The 11149-nt window shown below is 36.5% G+C and overlaps 1 long non-coding RNA gene across 1 annotated transcript; it reads left to right on the forward strand.

Annotated features, from left to right (window-relative positions):
* Positions 1-7112: 7112 nt before the first annotated feature.
* LOC139125620 (uncharacterized) lies at positions 7113-10149 on the forward strand. The gene is made up of 2 exons (XR_011550304.1): positions 7113-8494; positions 9962-10149. It is a non-coding gene; the product is annotated as an uncharacterized lncRNA (long non-coding RNA).
* Positions 10150-11149: the final 1000 nt, after the last annotated feature.

Consider the following 11149-nt stretch of genomic DNA (forward strand, 5'->3'; position numbering starts at 1 on the left):
ATTACCCCTGTGCTCAGATTTTCGTGAAAATCAGACCCTTTATTATTCAGATGATGTCAATTATACACTTCTTTATTTAATATTTCTTGTTGTTGTAGTTGTGAAATATGTGAAGTCAGAGATGATCAAAAGACGGCTACTCAAATATAATGTTAATGATAAGGTAAATAAGGCACTCAAAGTTTCTAGGTATACCTTCCTTATAAGCGACAGGTAACCACTGGAAAAACGATGACAGGATATTTTTTCAAGGGCCATGTATTGACATGTAGGCGCCTTTTTGCTTTTCATGTCGGCTGTTTACATACCACTTGAACATTAACATAGATTTCTTCAATAGACTTTATTTTTGGCTTGACTCACATCTTAATTGAAATGTTGAACTCAAAATATTAGGCACCAATGCTTCATTTGATGTTACATTTTAGTCCAACATGTTACGCACGAAAAATAAATAAATAAATAAATAAATAAATAAATAAATAAATAAATAAATAAATAAATAAATAAATAAATAAATAAATAAATAAATAAATAAGTGAATTACCTTTTCTTCTCTGTGGCTTTCTACGATCAACCTCTTCTTTTAGATTGTCATGACTGACATACGTATCGAATCCCATATCATATCTGACTTCGACCTGCATTGCCAAGGCTGTACAATTCGTCTTTGTGAGCAGGTACACCAATACGTCGTAGCGGTTTTCACATAAATAGGCAGTGTCATGAAGCTTATTAAATAGATCAACCAGTTTTCTATTTTCTTTTCTGCCTTTTGGAAAGGAGGAGGATCGATGGACTCACCAATGAAAGAGCGCCTTGTCCAAAATATCTAGTTGAAGAAAATAAAACGTAACATCAATTTTTCTATGCATAAGATAATTTTGATATAATTCTACAGTTGCCCAATTCAACGTTATCAGAAAACTATTTTTTGCGAAGCAAACACTACTTCTTCTGAAAATCATCTAACGGTGTTCTTACATGACACAGTTTTTCCGACAGTGATTCAGCTGTCATAGTTAAGGCCAATTTTAGCCAAACCGGCCATCACTCTACCAAAAAGCAGTCTTGAACGGTAGATAAAGTACCTGTCAAAGGTAGTCAAATTTCCTAGTTTGACGACATAGCTGACAAATTCCACATTTGATATCAGTGTCACAGTATATGTAAATGTCTATGTTTACTCTGATAATTCACTGCTTTGCAAAGGCTTTATATATACATATATCTAATTACATTTCCCTCTGAGCAAAGGGACATATCTTCAAACAATAAACACACAGGGCAAGGTGGCCATATACGGCTGATATTAAGCCCCCACAAACGTGAAATAAAGCTACGTATACAGCACACTCTCTTAAGCAGGTACTTTTCATCAATTTCACCTTGGAATGTAAATGAGGGCAAAGGTGGCCATAAGCCGCTGAAATTCGTCCCGGACACATGTGAAATAAAGCAAACACATACAGCACCCCTCTTCATGCGGTATGCCTTTGCTATACCTACGAAAGATCAGATACCAAGACTACAGCAAATGCACTGATGGAACACTTTTGATACATTATGATTTCCCTGTTCGGCTGCTTCTATCGAGTCAAGGTAATCCAGGAGCTGTGTAAGATGGTAGGTGTGAAGAAATCCATAACAAACATAATAATCGGCAAGGAGATTCTCAATGTGAAAGGTTTAACAGAACTAATGGATATGTTGGGTACCTTAGATGAGGATAAAAAACAAGATTGGAAGAAGTACATTAGTTCAATGGTACATGCATATATTGTACTAGAGGAGAGAGTACTGGTTTCTCACCATATTTTCTGATATACGGTCATCATTCGAGACTTCCAGTTGATGTATATCGTGGTTTTTATCCTTTAGATGAGGTAGAAGACTGTGTTGAATACCATTAGGGAAAGACTTCATTAAATTGCATGTTACCTGAAACCTGGGTCCTTGCCTGACCAAATCAGGTGACAAACAGAAGATTTTTAATCCCGCTAAGGTGTGAATGTTCCATTATTATGTTTATCTTATCCAGCTGGTGCCATTGTAGTGCCATTGCAGGAAAGGTAGGTCTATGAAATTGATCCTCTGATAACTAAGTAGGGAAGTAGGGTATTCCTAAGTCAATGAACCTTCCCGTAATGCTATGTCAGTAAGTTTCAAGAGAGACTTCAAGTGGCGTATGAGTTAGATTCAAAAGAGGCTAGATAACAGCAACAAGCCAACAAGAGGAGATATGATGCCAAAGCTATGATGCCAAAGCTCAAGGTGATCTGTTGAAACCTGGTGATCGAGTATTGGTTCGTAATGTTGGTGTGAGGAGAAAGCACAAAATTGCAGATCGTTGGGACAAAACTGTGTATATTGTGGTTCGCCAAGTCAACCATGATATCCCTGTGTACAAAATGAGACCAGAATCAGGAAAACAGGTGACCAGAACTTTGCATCGCGATTTGTTGTTACCCTGTGGACCACTACCTATGTCTTATTTTATGCGACCGATGAGGAAACTGTACAAGTCAATCTTGTCAGAAACAAAAGACCACCAGTTCAAGTAGTGAAATTGTGTCATCTGACAGTGACGGTGAACAAGTTTATTGGCTTGGATATACAGGATGTGACAGATTACAGTCTGAATACAGAAATGGTCAAGTTGGAATCTTTTCAGAGAACAATATACGCAGTACTGACCAGCTAATAAGTTCCAATGTTGAGCTGAGACACACTGCACCAGAGTTTGTACCTACTACACATATAGAGAAGACATTTGAAGAATTCACGAATGTGAACAGAGACTACATAAAACAGAACGAAAAAGAGTTCCCACTTACGAAAAAGTCAGGTTTTTCTCAATTTCATGTGAAAAATGGAAAAGTAGCGGCATTTGATTGCTTGTTTTGGATAATTTATCTCCAAAATTGTGAATTCTTGAATTTGTGTTAAATAACTTTAATTTTTCTTTGCATTTGACAAGATTGCCATATTTTGACACAAAGATACAATTTCCATTTTCACAGAGAAAAAAATAATTTTGGTGATGTACATAAATTTACCTCTTGTGAATGGCATGAAAATGAAGGAAAAAACTGACCAATGAATTTGCACATTTTAGATACCAACACACCTCATTAATTTTCTCTGAAATAATTTTTTTTAATAATGAAACCCACCTGTACTTACATTTTTGCAAAGAAAACTTGCATGCATCAAATTGCTCAAGGTAGTTTGCAGATTTTTAAAGAAAAAATCCTCTTATACAATTGACTACAATTATTTTCTCTCATTTTTCATTATAATTTGCGAAGACTGGATGTTAAATGAAGCAACTCCTCTATTTTGTGCATTTTTTACAAAATTTCTGTCCAATAAGCTTGTCAGCTGACAAAAGTGTACATTTAGAAAGCCCATGGTACAATTACCCTAGCCATCTCAACTTTTGTTCACTTTGAAGTTCAAGTTCAACTTTTGTTGATATTTGGAATCCAACCGTGCCTAAGGTAACTCAACTTTTGTTCACTTTGAAGTTCAAGTTCAACTTTTGTTGACATTGGAATCCAACCGTGCCTAAGGTAACTCAACTTTTGTTCACTTTGAAGTTCAAGTTCAAGTTCAACATTAGTTGACATTTTGAAGCTCACCATGCCTATGCTATTGTTCGCTCTGAGTTGGACCATGCCACCCTGGAAGATATCCAGAATTCACCACTTCATCTTCCCTTCACAAATGACGGCCATCTAGCGATATAGCGGTAAATACGCTAAACTTTCAAACTAATTTCAGAGCCACTATGTAATTTCTAGTAAACTCATTTCACACCATCAGTGTTTTATTGCCTGATGTACAAGGTAGTGGTATTTTTTACGAATTTCCATTAGTTCTACGCATGAATTTTTTGATCGAAAAATTGATGCTTTGTAAAGTTTGGTCAAACATCCCACGCATTCACTTTTCCAAGGACGTTTTTCGATAAAATTTGTATGGTCAACCCAATGTAATATCATTCGACTCTTAATGGTACGAAATGTGTCAAACTGTCAGCCGACCCCTATCGACCCCTAGCATTTTGACGTAAGGGGGCTTTATTTCTGCCCACTTTTAGTGATTTTCTAAAATGTGGACGCCTTATGTAAACATAGCCAGGGCTGCAGCTTGGGGCCGGGGCAGCAGGTAACCTCGACCCCTGTCCATTTCGACCCAAGTATTCACACCCTCTTGTTGTTGTTTGTGGTCAGATCAATCCCGGTGCCTTGGTCACTTCGACCTTCAGTACTTTTCATGTTACATGTACCTGACAACGTTTTACTGAGTACATTATGAAACTTGTTTCTGTGAGAAAAGCTGCTTGCTTCGAATTCGCTACAACAACCTGATACTTGTGTACGCCGCGTGATACTTGTGGGAGGCCTGGTGTACCCCAGCGGCCCCATTGTCATTTACTGACTAGGGAATGTGTGTCACTGAAGTGGGGATGGATTACAGCATGTCATTTACTGATTTTCGGAATAAGGCATTCGTCATTATCGCAATTGCTTGTCATATGCGGCAAGACTGGATGAGAGAAGCCGACCCGCTCGCCTTGGTGTCTTGACGCCAAATGAGCCGATTTCCGGTTTAAGCGTTGGACTTACAGCAATGCATTATGGGATATCTTCCAGGGCGGCGTGGAGTTGAACTTAAGCTAATGTCATCTGTTCACTTTCAAGTGACACAAAATTTACTGGTGAGTGTTGTGGTTTTACCATGTGTAGCAGTGCATAAATAGCTTTAAAATAAAAATAGTGCTTACACTATTGAATACATATAACAGGAGAGATAATGCATTTCTAGTTAAAATAAAGTATTTTTTTAATTAAAATTGACAGAAATAAGATCATACAAACTACAAACACATGGGACCATTAAGATTTATGCAAATTTACAGGGCTGCATACATTTATAGAAAATCATTTGAAATACATAGAAAATATTAACAACATACATTTGTATCTTTGTAAAGACTGGACTGAAATTACTATGGATGGCAAATCTTTTCAAAGTGATGCTACACAAAAGCGTGACCCTTCAAGTGTTTTTGCATGACAAAGTTCCACCCTCCCAATTATCATGTGCTAAAGCAGTAATCTATCCTCTGTGTGTCAAAGTCTAATAATAATAATGTCTGATTTGACACAGACTTTCTCATTTGACCTTTGAACAATTATATATTTGTCCACACCTGAATGGAAAGTGATATCAAAGAATATAAAGGAAAAAGTTTGAAAACTGTCACAAAAGTGGTTTCAAAGAATGTTACAAAATATGTAATTACATCCTCTTAAATTCTTTACAAACATGAATAAATCTACATATATACAGTGCCATCCAATAATATATCAGTATTTGAAACTTATCTTTTGATCACCAGGTGTTTTCATATTCATAGAAGATAAATTTCAAGTACAGAAACTGTAAATTGTGATGGTTTTTTACTATTCTTCTTTTTTATTGCAATGTTCTATTCCTAAGGTATTAAAGATACACAGTATTCAGCCTGTCACTTCAGCCTGAACACGCATGTTTAACTGAAAATGTACATGTGAAAAGTGTATTATTGATGAGTGAATTCTGGTGCAGACTAGAATTCAAATGTAAACATTAAAGGCCAAGAAATGCTAAATGTTTATGACTTTACCAAATTTCAGCCAGATTGTCTTGTCTTACTCCCATGAGTACGTTTGCGTGCAGGGTTTTAAGCCTGTCAATTCAGCTTGTATATGTAAACTGCATTGCCATTGTTGACAAATGAATTCTGGTCCGGACTAGAATTCAAGTTAAACAGTTTCCCCAATTTTGGTAATGTACAGTCTATATGCATGTGTTTGTATATCAGCTTGTGTGTCCTCTGTTAATTACACAGAAAATCTGCAAGATTTCTCAGAGCTACTTGTAAATGTATGCCTTTACAAACTCCCTCCCATCATTGTCATCAGTTTGTCTTTCTGTACTGCATGAAAGTGAAGGTGTTTTGTAATATGGCAGTTTCCCCAGTGTTGTGTAGTGAGGAAATTTCATGTAATGAGAAAAGTCACACAACTACATCTGAGTGTCTCTACACTGTAATTTTTTTGGGGGCCTTGAAAAAATTACCCGTGTAGGACTTGAACCCACGTTCCCAGAATTCGGTTAAAGTTGGTTTGACATGTGCTGTCCTGTTTGCCTTTTTTCTTCCGAGAAAAAGACCTCAGATTTTACACTGGCTATTCTCCCAAAGGAGATGTTTTAAGGAATCACACACCTACACACACAACACACACACACACACACGTGTATATATATATATATATATATATATATATATATATATATATATATATATATTATATATATATATATATATATATATATATTATCTTTGTGTGTGTATGTGTGTAGGTGCGCGTATATAGTATGTCTATGTATGCAAGTGTGCTGCACAGAAAAATTTGCACAATTTTCAGAGCTACACTGTATGCCTGTACACAGTCACTCTATCATTGTCTTCTCATTGTCTGTCTGTACTGTCTATTCACACATTTGCACGGTATATATATGTGAATATACATATATGTACATATGTAGTAGTACAGTACATACAGGGACTATGATGTGCATATGTATGCACGTTCATGCCTGTTGCAATGTAAAGACATAAATAATGCACGTCCATCTCAACCCATGTTGTTTCCCTGTACACCTGTAAAAACATTTCCAGTGTGTTAACTTATTATTTTCCATTTGAGGCCTCGTGTTTCAATTAACACCAATGCAGTTACAAATATTTTAGTATGCTTGCTATGACAATGGGTCAGAATTTCCACTAAATTCATGACAAGCATTGTAACATATCGATTGTAATGACAACCACCATGTTCATATCACTGGAGTAAAATTACCAAGCTGTTGTGAGTTTGAAATAGAATAAATTATATGCAGCACATAACATACATTGGCCTGAAAGTGTTCATCTTAATTTGTTCAAAGCCTTGACAAGGAGTAAATTATTTTACCTACAATTTTATGGCATTAGAATATTCATGCAACAGTGTCCCTTAATGTTTTTGGATGTCACTGACACTAAGTAAAATGCAAAATTGCTAAAGTGAGCATATGTTGCTTATAATATTATTAGTGAAGTATCTTAAAGGTACCCCCTTTTTACTCAACATTTTGGAAACTTCAAGCTCAACTTGGATGGGTACACCTCAAACCGCACCTCCCCCCCCCCCGTGTAATGATGAGTTTCTCCTTGCACCATAGGTATGCAATATGCATGTTTAAATGTTTGACCCCTTGTTAACTTCAAAATAGATGACCTAGGCCTATACCTTCAACTGTTTCATCCGATGTTTTGTTTACAGCTTGTCGGGTATTCCTTCTCGTCTCAAGTGCAGATTGTTGCATTGCATTCCTTTGTAAAGCTGCTGCTGTTATTAGCCGCGATAAGTACAACGTTCATATGATTTGAGGCAGATCGTCCAACGCGCTGGGATTACCTCCGGGGATTACCTCCATTGAAGGGAAAAAGTACCTGCCGTGTGCCGGTGCAGTAACGATCGGTGACCCGAGTCAAACGATGGAGGTAGCAAACTAAGTCAAACATCGCATTTCGGCATGGTTGAGACATCTCGCTTCTACTCTCACGGTCAAAATAATCTTCGCAGCCGCTGCAGCCGCTTTTTCTTTGTCCTTGAGTGCAGCTGTGCACTGCTTTGGTATGTAAGCTGGGTGTGTTGTGACGTAACTGTATATACTATTAAAATAGGTAGGGGTCAGTTCCTTGTGCCATGCCGCCAGAAAAAATATTGCAATCTTAAAGCTGAAACTATATCACATGACGAAAACACAGTAGTGATTGTAAGTGATATACAATAGAATTATACTCAAGAGAGAAATGCACACCTAACGCTTAACAGGCAGTACAAGATCTGTTCCCTACTGCCCTTCCCTTTTTACAATGGACTACCCGACCCTTGACCTTCACTAAGGTAAAAGGTAAATATGAACCGAATCTCGACACACAGACAGAAACCGGCGGAACGCATAAGTCATGTCACAGTTTTTGTGGAGGGACCGTAGTCATGCACAGTGGCTGCGTGCACGATTTTGTGGAGGGATCATGCTGCGTATCATACCATTGTCAAAGATTCGCACAATTCAACATTTATTCGACCAGTCTTCAAGGCGACAGCTTATGCAGTGAACTGTGCGTGGATCGTCGCTCAGACCTGCTTATCCAGGTCATGGATAATGGCGTGCAGTTGCAGAAAAAACAGCCGGCTTTAGACTCAAGCACCTTACACAACATGTACTTTTGACCACAGTCGAATCGTGACTTTAAACAGCGTGTATGTATAACCGACATACTTGTTCATCTCAGGAATTTGACCACTTCGGTTCACTGTTGCGGCCGGCCAGGAATGTAGTGTAGTGGAGGTATCTCATTCACACACTCTTCCATGCCTATACAAAGGTATGTCAAGTTTGTAATCTTTATCCAAACACCCTTTTGGTTCAAATCAAACAAACATTGACCAGTAAAGCTCAATCTTCAAATAGCAAGGGAGGAGTCCTTGGGCGAGGGGGAGGGGGTTGTTACTTTGAAATGTATTATGCCAAGGGACACTTTGTAAATTTTAGGCATGTCCATTGATCAACAGACATTCAACTGTAGACATTTACATTTCAATTACATTCAGCATCGCCCTTCAGGCTTTTTATACTCCATTGTGTAATTATACAGACATACACGGTATAATATTGCAAATTCCAAGGTACATTTTCTTTTAACATTGCACCTCTGCTTCTACAGTACATGCATGTGCGTTTCTCAGGCCCACTTCTCCCATTGCCAATATCTTGTATTGAAATATAAAATATATAGGATTTCACTGAAATTTTCCAGCTCACAGAGTCAGAGCCATTCATTGTGGCACCAGAATTTTGCCAGCACTGAAGGTCGTCTAGCCTTGTGTTAGGAAACCTATAAGTACATATAATTTTACTAAGTTCAGTGATTTTCAGAGACATGCACAAAAATTTGTATCTTTTAAACCTCAAATTTAATTAGGCCATGTTGATGCAAACTGTCAATGTAAAAGTAGTGTACAGTTTGCAATTTCCTGAGAAAACTGACAAGAACTTTGCCATTTAAACAAATCCAATCATGGTGCAATGAAGCATTTGATAACTAACACTTCTCTTACATGTTCCCTACCACAAGTTTGTTGAACTGATTGCACTCTGAATAATTGCCTGTATTTTCACCAAAAGTACCACATTATCTTTCACAATATACAAATTTTATGTTTTGTAAATTCATTTAACACTAACAAAAGAGCTCTCCGTTATATTTAAATGATTAGAGAAAAATGAATTAAATGTGAACTGACAAATGTAAAGAGACTTAAATAGTACATGTACAGTTGTGTACCAGTCAAACATACATTTGATGCTGAACACTTGCAATAAGTAGGTCTTTCATACTCTGGTATTTTAATTGCAAAGGTAATTCTGGAGTTTTAAATGAAAGAGTAAGTGAAAACTACACTGTACAGGTACATGTGACAGCCAGCTATAATTATAATACTGTACTGAAATGCCAGTGTCAGTTGCTTTGAGACAAACAGCTTATTACACCTTGACTAAACTGCTGGATCTACTTTCCCTTGGACCCCTCACCAAAAACAAAAAATAGAAGCATAGTCACATAGGGGTCATGATATAAATCTATGAAATGGTCATGAATGTGAAGACAGCCAGAATTGAGCTGACGATGTTCTGGTGTACAGTACTGAAAATGAGAGTAATTATACACATGGTACATAGTGAATTTAAATATTTTTGTTTTTTCTTTCAATTACATGTCAATACATATTTTGTATGCTGTTTGGTTTGTATGGCTCAACTAATATGTGTGTTTTATTATCTTTGATTGTAGATCATTGCCATGAGGACACCAACAACACAATAGAGGCTGAAGAATTACATGGGCACATGAACAGTACTTCATTGTGTGTAGAGTTGATAGAGATTGATGACGGAAACAAAACGGATGGGACCCAGAATACTTGCCAAGACTTCAAGACCATATTGAGGAGTAAGTAGTCAAACCCTTGATGGAAAAGCTACATCATATGTCAAAGAAAATCAAGGGACTATAGTTTAGGTAGATTCTACAAATACTCAAAAAGTTTGAAGTTTTCAACTTCGTTGATTTAAGAACATTGTCACAGAGTTTTCCTTTTCCTTCCTCCAATTTGGTTTTAGAATGGATACATGTAGCGAACAAAATTCAAATTGACATCTTTTGATACATGTACAGTAAGATTGAAGTCATGGTCAAAGATACGAGAAATTCCCCTGACAAAATACTGGTTCAGTTGCTTTGAATATTGAAACAAGGACTCTAAGGGGTGTCTTTAGCTCATACTTGTATACATGTAGTTAAATACATGTAGCTTTTTATGTGATGTGTACTTGCATAATTGTAAAAGAATGTAGCAGTTATACAGGAATTTGTTTGGCAATACTATTACTAATTACGTACAGTTTCAGACTTTTCAATTCAGTCTAGTTTTTGTGGGTTTTTAGCTTGTCAAGATCTGTTGTTACACATTTAGAAAATGATTTCATTCAATTCTATACACTGTTCTATGGCAGAGTACTAATGTGCAATATTTTCTTCACAATCTGATTAATTGCTGGTGGCTGAGATAGGACCATACATGTATATGTACATGTACAACTCACATATGATTGAATTATTTCAACTCTGTAAACCAAAACAAAAGATGAAATCATGTTTACTTTGATACATGTATGCTTACTGTCAAAAGAGAGCATTGATATACTTTTATAAAAAAAATAAAATTTAAATAGAAAAGGCCATTGCTTTGAATCCTCAACATTTTGCAAATGTGCCATGATAAACATGCAGAAATTATTCAATTCTGAAAATTGATATTACTTACATTAACCCTTTTCCTGCCAAGTCCATATTTCACCACCAGGTCAAGATGGTTAAAATAATGAAACACAACATATTCCAATTATTTATTTTAACATAATACTGTACATTTGAAGGCTGTTGAAAACATAAATTCTATAAACTTGATTTTTTTTATCA

This window comes from Ptychodera flava, assembly GCF_041260155.1.
Source record: "Ptychodera flava strain L36383 chromosome 3 unlocalized genomic scaffold, AS_Pfla_20210202 Scaffold_25__1_contigs__length_14229661_pilon, whole genome shotgun sequence".
Classification (NCBI taxonomy): Eukaryota; Metazoa; Hemichordata; class Enteropneusta; family Ptychoderidae; genus Ptychodera; species Ptychodera flava.